This window comes from Heptranchias perlo, chromosome 32 (assembly GCF_035084215.1).
Source record: "Heptranchias perlo isolate sHepPer1 chromosome 32, sHepPer1.hap1, whole genome shotgun sequence".
In the NCBI taxonomy this organism is placed as follows: domain Eukaryota; kingdom Metazoa; phylum Chordata; class Chondrichthyes; order Hexanchiformes; family Hexanchidae; genus Heptranchias; species Heptranchias perlo.
This window is the reverse complement of record NC_090356.1, coordinates 18,381,185-18,392,032: the sequence shown is the minus strand read 5'-3', so window position 1 is coordinate 18,392,032 and position 10,848 is coordinate 18,381,185.

The following is a 10,848-nucleotide window of genomic DNA, read 5'->3' as shown; positions in this document are numbered from 1 at the left end:
TGTTATAAGGTTTTTTCTGTCTGCTGTCAGAGCGGCACAGGGCGGCTCTCAAAATCTGACTGGTGGTTTGGGGCAGGTGCCGTTGATGTGCCCACTCTGGCTATGAAAATGGCTCAGTCCCTGAGATTTAGGAAAGAAAGAACTTGCATTTATATAGCGCCTTTCACAACCTGAGGACATCTCAAAGCACATTATAGCCAATTTTGAAGTGTTGTCACTGTTGTAATTGTAGGGAAAAAGTGGCAGTCAATTTGCCCACAGCAATGGCCAGATAATCTGCTGATTTTTCTTAGTAATGTTGGTTGAAGGATCAATATTGGCCAGGACACCAGGTGAACTCCCCTGCTTGGAACAGTGCCATGGGACTTTTTACAGGCAGGGCCTCAGTTTAACATCTCATGAGAAAAATGGCACCTCTGACAGTGCAGCACTCCCTCAGAGTTACAGTGAATTTGTCAGTCTAGATTATGTACTTAGATCTCTGAAGTGAATCTTCTGATTAAGAGGCAAGAGTACTACCACTGAGCCAAGGACGGGGTCTGGGACTGCCTGCTTGGGTGGACTTAGGTTCCGCTCCAGCGGTGTCCTTCCCACGAAGCTATGGTGGCAGAGCCAGAGGAGCCGAGGAGTTTCTTGTCTGGGATCACAGGAATCTGTATTCGCCCCTGTGGACCAGAGGCTGAGATTATACAATCATACCACCTAGTGGACCAGCAAGAATATTGCACCTTGTTCTGTGACCATTGGAGCACCCGTTACACAACAGTGCTGTCCTGAGGAACTGCAGCATATTACACTGATATCTTTCTTTGCTGGGAGTTACACACATTTTCTCACCGTTTTCATAGGAACAGGAGTAGGCCATTAAGCCCCTCGAGCCTGTACTGCCATTCAATTCGATCATGGCTGATCTGCACCTCAACTCCATTGCTCTATATCCCTTGGTATCCTTAACTAACAAAAATCTATCGATCGATCACAGCTTTTTGGGGGAGAGGATTCCAAATTTGCAGCACATTACCGAGGCAGAATTTCTTTTTTAGCGAGGAAATTCGGGTGGAAGTTGTTTCCTTCCACGATCTGACTGTCGAGTCCCCAATGGCCACATTTGCATTTGTAGCAGCTGCGAGTTTACTGGTTTTACTTTGCTATTGCAACAGACTGAGATTTATGAGGTGTACAGCTGCCAGGGTCACCTAATCAAGGCAGAAATGAGGAGTTTGTAAGCTTGAAGAGACTGGAATCTTTGTAGAGAAAAATGCAAAAAAAAAAGCTTCAAAAAACTACCTCTTTCTGACTGCCTCTAACTGGGTCAGTTCACCGGGAGATTTTTGGACCACCCCACTTACAGTCAAGGCATCTCAGTTGCAGCTGTGGGTTTCCCTATGGACACACCATTCTATGCCATTATCAGGGAGGAGGAGAAGGAGCAGCACAGGATGGAGGTAAGGAGAGTTTAGGCACCATTCAATTAGGATGCAGCCCAATAAGTTTTACCCCCCAAAGACTATACAGGCACCACAGGTCATATCAGGACCTCTCTGAGGAGCTTTGCAGAAGAAGAGTGTATTTTACCAAACAGGCAATAGGGAATCTCTGTGGCCTGCTGCATGAAGTCCCGCAGCTACCTTTATCTGCCCACGCTAATCTCTCAGTAGATGTGCACTCAGAGGCTTCACTGACTGCTGCAAGGGGCACCAGAGGACAGATGCTCTCAGAAGTCCTCCCCTTTCTAACTCAGTCTACGTTGGACACCACAGCCTGATCATCTTCTCCCCCACTTGCAAATAAAGAGACATTTTCTCAATTCATTATCTATCCAACCTCATGACAACACATCAGCCCTCTTTGCCCCAATGTGACCATCCAGTAATCATGACCTGGGTAAACCAGACAGCACCCCTTCTTGTATGACTGTAACCTCCACGAATAAGAAATTTCCATGTCAGTACACAGACTATTTTAATACAATAATTGCAAAGTGCAAACAAATAATCACATCCTCTCTCCTAACACTCTGCTTCCCCCGGTTGCCTTGCCATTGTCAATTCTAGTACTCCTTCTAAATGCCACCTGAAGGCCTGGATCTCGGGAGATGTTTGGTTCTTCATGCTGCACAGAAGGATCATGGGACCCAGATGTTCCTTGTCTCATGGCAGCTGGCTTCTGACATGGAGATACTGCTGGTTGCATCTCCTGGGCTTCCTAGTCTCACCTCCCATGTTCCATTGGTGCAGTGCTCTGAGGGGGAGGCTGGAAGCCCGGCATGCGCTGCTGTCCTGAGAGATGGCAGTTTCAGGCAGGAAGACTACAGCCGTAACCATTTCACTGAGCCCTGAATCTGTGGCCCCAATGATCAGCGGGATGGCTGGTCTAATGATTGCTATCAGATCCTGAAAGCCCTGAGACACTGCAGTCACAGCTGAATATTCTAGACTTTTGCTTGGTTACCTTTGGGGATCAGGTAGTATTTCTACAGAACTTTCCATCAGGAGATTAAGTGGGTGAGGTAGAGTCCATGATAGAGTAAATGGCACATGGTCTGTAAAAATAGAAGGCTTGATGAGCAGGATGACTTGTTCTAATTCCGTGCTCTCGCTGGTTCATGTTGCTATGTTGGGAAGCAATCCTGAGCAAGGCAGAAATGATTGGATGCTGCAGGTTGACCATCCTACAGTTGCTCTGTGGTGGGGGCAGGGGAGGGATCTGAAAGGTGCCAGCGTACAGTTTGTGGTGTAGAGAACATTACAGGTCATCTCCTAACCCATTACACAGGCCACCTATCAATTGTTTCTAATTGTTGGAAGACAGCGGGAGTGATCCGCATCCATTATGTGTGGGCTGCATCTATTTTTTCGGAATTTGCAATAGACCTTTGAACCAGTTGGTGCTGATTACGTGTCTTGTGTTTGCAGGCCTGCCTTGTATTAGCTTTGCACATGCATCGTGTTGCATATGCCTTGTGTTGTAGGGTACTCTTATGCCAGTACTGTTGCGTGTACACTGCACATTGTGTTTGTGTGTGTGTGTGTTCCCTTGTGTTGCATGTGCCCCTCATATGCCAAACAATGACCATCTCCAACAAGAGAGAGTCTAACCACCTCCCCATGACATTCAATGGCATTACCATCACCGAAACCCCCACCATCAACATCTTGAGGGTCGCCATTGCCCAGAAACTCAACTGGACCAGCCACATAAATGCCGTGGCTACTAGAGCGGGTCAGAGGCTGGATATTCTGCGGAGAGTGACTCACCTCCTGACTCCCCAAAATCTCTTCTCTATCTACAAGGCACAAATCAGGAGTGTGATGGAATACTCCCCACTTGCCTGGATGGGTGCAGCTGCAACAATGAAGAAGCTCGATACCATCCAGAACAAAGCAGTCCGTTTGATCGGCAGCCCATCCACCACTTTAAACACCCACTCCCTCCACCACCGGCTGCAGTGTGTACCATCCACATGATGCACTGCAGCAACTCGCCAAAGCTCCTTCGACAGCACCTCCCAAACCCGCGACCTCTACCGCCTAGAAGGACAAGGGCAGCAGGTGAATGGGAACAGCATCATCTCCAAGTTCCCCTCCAAATCACACACCATCCTGACTTGGAAATATATCTCCATTCCTTCATCACTGGGTCAAAATCCTGGAACTCCCTGCCTAACAGCAATGTGGGAGAACCTTCATCACACGGACTGCAGCAGTTCAAGAAGAAGGCCCACCACCACCTTCTGAAGGGCAACCAGGGATGGACAATGTGCTGACCTTGCTAGCGGCGCCCATATCCCGAGAATGAATTTTTAAAAATCTTGTGCGTGTCCCTTGTGCGCTAGTAAAATTCTGTGACGTTTTTTTTGAATGCCATATATGCACAAACTGATTTGAACCACTGTAGAACACAAAATAATTAGAGTCAATCGCAGCTACAAATTGATCTTGGCAGTGAATGCTTGGAAAGGGTCAGAAGCTCCCTGAGTTGTGTTGTGATTGACAGGTCTGTTCTGGGAGTGCCCCCTGTGGTTGTCTGGCATGTATGACAGTATTTGTGCTGAAAAGTACACTGAATAGAGTTATTTGCCAAAGTGAACCGTGCCAGCATCGCATCGTCTCCTTTGAAATGATCTTCAGAAACTGTGCTGCCAGCTACCTTGTAACTTTTTTTATTATTTAATCATAGTCTGTGATTGTTTGAGTTATTCTTTTAAGAGTAACTCCCTACCTGGAACAATGTGGATAACCATCTTCATGTTATGGGGCGAAGAGCTATGAATGTGACAATAATTATTAACATCAGTTAACACTCCAGGCAATGATCAATGATTATTTTTCTATTGACGTTGGGGGGAATTTTAACCCCCAAGAACGGGTGGGGTTGGGGTCGGGTGAGAAGTAAGAATTGCAGTAATTTGTAGCTCCCACAACCCGGCTCCAATGCGTCCACTTGCGGGTTTAACGGAGGCGGGTCGGTCAGTGAAATCTTTTATGGGAGCTGCATGCCTCCATAGTGGTTAAATTTTTATATTTAACCCCATTGAGGCCGGGTTTCCCGGGCCGCGGGAATCCCAGCAGGTAAAAGGAGGCGAGGAGGGCCTGATCGTTGAGGTAAGTGCATTTGCATCACTGCCCTTGGGCCAGGAGGAGCAGGAATGCTTCCCCCAGCCACCGCAAGCTAACCTCTTTATACACCATGCGATCGGACCCCACGATGTCTGACCTCACCCCCCCCCCCCCCCCCCCCCTCCCCGGCGGTCGGCTCCCCCGTCTACACCCTGAACCCCCGGATCGCTTCTCAGCTGCTTTCTTGCCTGACAGGCAGCCACAGCCTGTCCATCTGGCCGGCTGTCGGACGGGAAACCTGTTGAAAATATTTAAATGATGTCCTACCGTCAAAATCGTCACCGTGTGCAGGAAACCCCTCCAGGTTTCCCATCCGACAATCCTCCCCACTCTGCTCTCCTCCTGGCTCCGAGTAAATATCGGGGTCATTGTGTTACCTCATGCTGTGCTGGTGTATGACACTGTCATCAGAATAAGAACTTGAGTATTTTTAGGAACAGGAAAAGACCATTAGGCCCAACAAGCCCGTCCCTTTCTCATTGATCAGCCCCACCTACCGATCCGTTCAATATATTCCTCAAGCCCTTCTCAAGCCCTGCCACAAACAGGCAGAAGTACAGAAAATGTTAAAAAAAAAACCTCACTAGTCGTAGCAATAGTGATCAAGGAAGCAGAGGCAGAATGAGAGATGAGATTAACTGTTGGTAAAGTCTCTCACTCCAACAGCTTTGGAAGAAGAAAAGTGTCAGTAAAATAAGTCTGGAGTAATGAGCTACGAGTTTAACCATTACAGTGTCACAAGAGCTTTTAGCTGCTAGTAAAATTGGAATACCTGAGTCACTCAACAGTTAACCAGGTTGCTTCTTCGTGTGTCCATGCTCATGTGATTCATGGCATTAAAAGACCCATTGTAACATTCCATCTCACATAGGTAAGTGAATCAGATTGATTTAGATACTTTTCACAAGTCAAAGTAAATACACATTCACTGAATATTCCTGTCAAGCAGATAATAAGGGGAAATTCCAAACCACCGTCTATTTTATATCCTTTCTATTTTCTCCCTTCTTCTCCTCAAGGTTACTGATGGGGTTCAGTTCCAACCGTACTGCCAGCCCTCAGCTAAGTGGCAATTCTTCATGTGTGAGCCTAGATGGTGAGTGTCAGCATGATATTCAATTGCCAAAGCCGACCCTGTCAGTACCTAACATCCACATCCACTTTGCAGCACAGAGAGTAATCAGGAGCCCTGGCTGATTTCCCCCCTCCTTACACCAGGGACATTGAGAGCAATTGTAGTGCTCCTACTTTTGATCTAGCCGAGATCAGCTAATTCCACACAAACTGGGGATCCAGCCTGGGTACTCCTGGTCTGTACCGCTCAACCACCTTAGCTGACGGTGCACTCAACCACTTTCTATTTAAAATATCCGGATTCAGTGTGACGTGTGGAAGTAAATTAATTGTAAAGACCTCTTTATTTGGCTGAGGTTTTTTTTGCACATTTGGTTGCAAAGCAACGAGTTGCTTCAGGCAAATGTAACAAAGACATCTGACAGATTCGGCTCTGCTGTTTGCTTGGAGCATGTTAAGAACTGGAGTAATTGCACTTTACATAGAATTTACAACACAGAAACAGGCCATTCAGCCCAACCGGTTTATCCTGGTGATTACGCTCCACACAAGCCTCCTCCCATTCTATTTACTTCAACTCACCCTATCAACATATCCTTCTATTCCTTTCTTCCTCTTGTGCTTATCTAGCTTCCCCTTAAATGCATCTCTGCTATTCACCTCAACCACTCCAACTGGTAGTGAGTTCCACATTCTCACCAATCTCTGAGTAAAAAAGTTTCTTCTGAATTCTTGATATCAAGTGCTCTAGAGGCAGGAGAAGCAGTTTGTGACGCTTGACTGCAAATATTCTGTGTGAACTTTTTGATTTGATGCAGAACGTGGAGATGCAGCTTCTGTGCTCCTGACATAAACCTGGAAACATTGGGTCTCCAATAACTCCTGTGCTGCTGCTCCAATCATGTTCTTATATGCCTAGAAGTTACGGTTGATTTCAATGGAGGAACACCAGACACATTCATAGAAAATACTTTTGTCTGCGATTTTAATGTAGGCACTAACCCAATTATTTTCAATGAGTTAATGGCCCTGAATTTCCTCGGACTTTCTGCTGCTGTAACTTTGCCGGAGGTGCGATATCCACGTGTTTATGCATGTAAGCGGGGTTTTCAATGCACTTCTGACAAAGTTACAAAGGCAGAAAGTCCGAGGAAATTTAGGGCCAATGTCCCTGATAAATATCATTGAATGCATTAAACGCTCATCCACTAGTACCAACAATGGCGGTTTCCAGGCCGCAGTGAACTGAAAACCTCACTGTGTCTCTCCCAACACCACAGAGCCTGGTTATTCCATGCGTTAAACACCTAGCTTTGTGGTCATTCCATATTGCCGAGAAGTTTAAAGGGGTGAGCTGATGGAGGTCTTCAAGATTATGAAGGGTTGAGATAAGGTAAATGGCGATATTGTCCCTGAGGGTCGGTGAGACAGTAACAAGAGGCACAAATTTAAGATAATCACAAAAAAATTGAAAGGGAGATTGGAAAAAATATCTTTACACAGGGAGTGGTTGGAATGTGGAATTCTCTCTGCCACATACCCTTGTTGAAGCAGAGTCCGTTCATTCTTTTAAAAGAGGATTAGATGGTTGCTTGAAAAAGAGAAATATCAAAGAATATGGGGAACAAGCAGGACAGTGAGACTAAACTTTATGGCTCGTGGAGAAAAACACGGGCAGAGATTTGATTGACCTGTTTCTGTGCTGTAATATTCGACCCACGGCAGGCCTGGCTTAGTGGTTGTTCCATGCATGGCCAGGAGGCCTGTATTAATCAGATTTCAGTATAAAATACAACTTCCTAGTGGTTCTTCTCATATCTCAGAAACTGGTCTCGGGCAGTAGTGCAAAAACGGGCGATAATGATTCAACTGCCCGTTTTACACCCGCCCAATTTTCTTTTCAATTGACTTCAATGTAGTAAAACTGGTGTAAAACAGGCTGCTGGTTCATTATCACCGTGGGACGTTTTACCATGTTAAAGGCGCTATATAAATGCAAGTTGTTGTTGTCGTTGATGTTTTAGCACTACTGCCAAAGACCAATTTTCCCCCAGTGACTTTATCCTCTGAGTCATACTGACAAGAAGAGCCCAGGATCACTCTGGGGTCAGTGGTTAGTGGATCTCAGCTGGGAGTTGGCAGCAAAGAATGAACTTGCATTTATATAGCACTTTATCACATCTCAAAGCACTTCACATCCAATGAATTACTTTTGAAGTGCAGTCGCTGATGTTATGCAGAGAAACATACAGCCAGCTGCCCGAAAAAGCAATGAGATGAATGACCAGTTAGTCTGTTTTTGGTGGTGTTGGTTGAGGGAGGAATGTTGGCCAAGACATCGGGAGAACTCCCTGTGTGGATATCAGGTGAAGACAAGATCAGACTCAGCTGTGATGACCCTAGTGGTTGAATAGAGAACACTGACACTCAAGTGGCGATTTTAATTCTCCCCGATCGGCGGGGACAGAGCGAGGGAGCAGTTAAAATGGAGTAGCTCTATTCCCCGCTGATCTGCGATTTTAACACAGCTAGTTTTGGCGGCGGATGACACTCCTGCTGACCCCGATGGAATTAGCGAGGCCCACTAAGGTGATTTAAAATAACTTTCCTTAGTGGCGCCCGGAGGAGCAGGAGCCACGAGAGCCTCAGACTACCCTGTCTCAGACTTACTTTGCTGCCAGCGGCCTTCTTCTGGTGTTAGAGGGTGGCCTCCGGGCCGCTCGATTTCTGTCCTTCACCACCGGCCAGCTGCTACTTTCTTCTGGAAAAGACTGATCAACTGACCGACGGGATTCAAATGAGGCCCAGCAGTTAAAGTCTGTCTGGTCTCCAATTTACACTCTGGCACGGGAATGTCTTCCACTCCCACCAGCTTTCCGCCAGGAGTTAACCTTGGCCTGTCACTGACTATGTAAAGAATAGCCACTTGGACTACATATTGGAGGGCTGATATGTATGTGGATAATGGAGGGCTGCTATGTATGTGGATACTGGAGGGCTAATATGTATGTGGATACTGGAGGGTGATATGTATGTGGATACTGGAGGGTGATATGTATGTGGATACTGGAGGGTGATATGTATGTGGATACTGGAGGGTGATATGTATGTGGATAATGGAGGGCTGCTATGTATGTGCTTCCTGGAGGGCTGATATGTATGTGGATACTGGAGGGCTGATATGTATGTGGATACTGGAGGGCTGATATGTATGTGGATACTGGAGGGCTGATATATATGTGGATAATGGAGGGCTGCTACGTATGTGGATACTGGAGGGCTGATATGTATGTGGATACTGGAGAGTGATATGCATATGGATGCTGGGGGCTGCTTTGTATATGGATACTGGAGGGTTGCTATATATGTGGATACTGGAGGGTTGCTATATATGTGGATACTGGAGGGTTGCTATATATGTGGATACTGGAGGACTGCTATGTATGTGGATACTGGGTGGATGCTATGTATGTGAATACTGAAGGGCTGCTATGTCTGTGGATACTGGAGGGCTGCTATATATGTGGATACTGGAGGGCTGCTATGTGTGTGGACTCATACCCCAGCAAGAGTCAACACTTTCAGGAGAGCATATTAGCCAGATGAAAGAATGCTGGTTAGCTACCCTGAGAGTTCCTGCCCCTCAAGCTGTACATGTGAAGACCTCCCTACAGTCAGATCTCCTACAGTTTGACTATTGCTATGTTGCTCTGCCTGGAGCAGCTGGTGATCTTGGGCTGGATTAAATACTCAAAAGGGTTTAGAGGCTTCACGCCAATTGGCTCTGAATCAATTTCCTAAAGTACTAACTGCGCCTGAAGGCTTATTCACAAGGACACTCCCTGATTGAAGTTTACTGCTTAAATAATCTTTTCCTTATTTATTAACGATTACTGTGTATCTTCATACCTATTAGAGATGGTAATCACTCCACATCATGTGTGGCCTTCTTTTCTTAACTTCCTCTTTTTTCTGCTCATTTTCTGCCCTCCTCTCCTGAGGTTACTGACTCTTGTTGGGTACAGTGCTGGGGGCACTGCCACCCTCCAGCATCGCACCCAATTGGTCATTCTTCATCTTCTAGCCTGAAAGTTTGTTGGCAGAGTATTTGCCCATAGGGGCACCACGGCCGAGTCCAATCCTGTATTTACATCCATACATTTGCACATTCCGGGGTCGGGGGGGTGGAGTCAGTGATCGGGAGCAGGGACATTGACTGATTTCCCCCCCCCCTCACCCCCTTTGGGCACTGAGGCCAATTGTAACACCCCAATTGCCAACCCCATCATTGGGCCATTTTCTATTTAAAATAACTGGGTTTAGTCACATATTTAGAGATAAATTACATAGGGCTCGATTTTACACTTGTGGCGGGTTGGCAGCGGGGTGGGGGTGAAGGTGCGCGATTTTCGGAGCCCCCCGTCCCCAACGCACCCGCAATTGTCTCCTAAAATCACCCCCTATAGAGTCTTCAGCACAGAAACAGGCCATTCGGCCCAACTGATCTATGCCGACGTTTACTTTCCACGTGAGCCTCCTCCCACCCCTCTTCAGCTCATCTGGAGTTGAGGTTGAAGATCAGCCATGATCTTATTGAATGGCGGAGAAGGCTCGAGGGGACGTATGGCCTACTCCTGCTCCTATTTCTTATGTTCTAATGTTCACCCTATCAGCATATCCTTCTATTCCTTTCTCCCTCATGTGCTTATCTGACTTCCCATTAAATGCATCTATGCTATTCACTTCAGCTACTCCTTGTAGGAGCGAGTTCCACATTCTTACCAATCTTTGGGTAAAAAAGTTTCTCCTGAATTCCCTATTGGATTTATTGGTGACTATCTTATATTTATGACCCCTAGTTTTGGTCTCCCCCACAAATGGAAACATCTTCTCTATATCTACCCTATCAAACCCTTCCATTATCTTAAAGACCTCTATCAGGTCACCCCTCAACCTTCTTTTTTCTAGAGAAAAGAGTATCCAGCCTGTTCAGCCTTTCCTGATAAGGATATTCTCTCAGTTCTGGTATCACCCTTGTGAATCTTTTTTGCACTTTCTCTAGTGCCTCTATATCATTTTTTATAATATGGAGACCAGAACTGTGCACAGTGCTTCAAGTGTGGTGTAACCAAGATTCGATACAAGTTTAACGTAA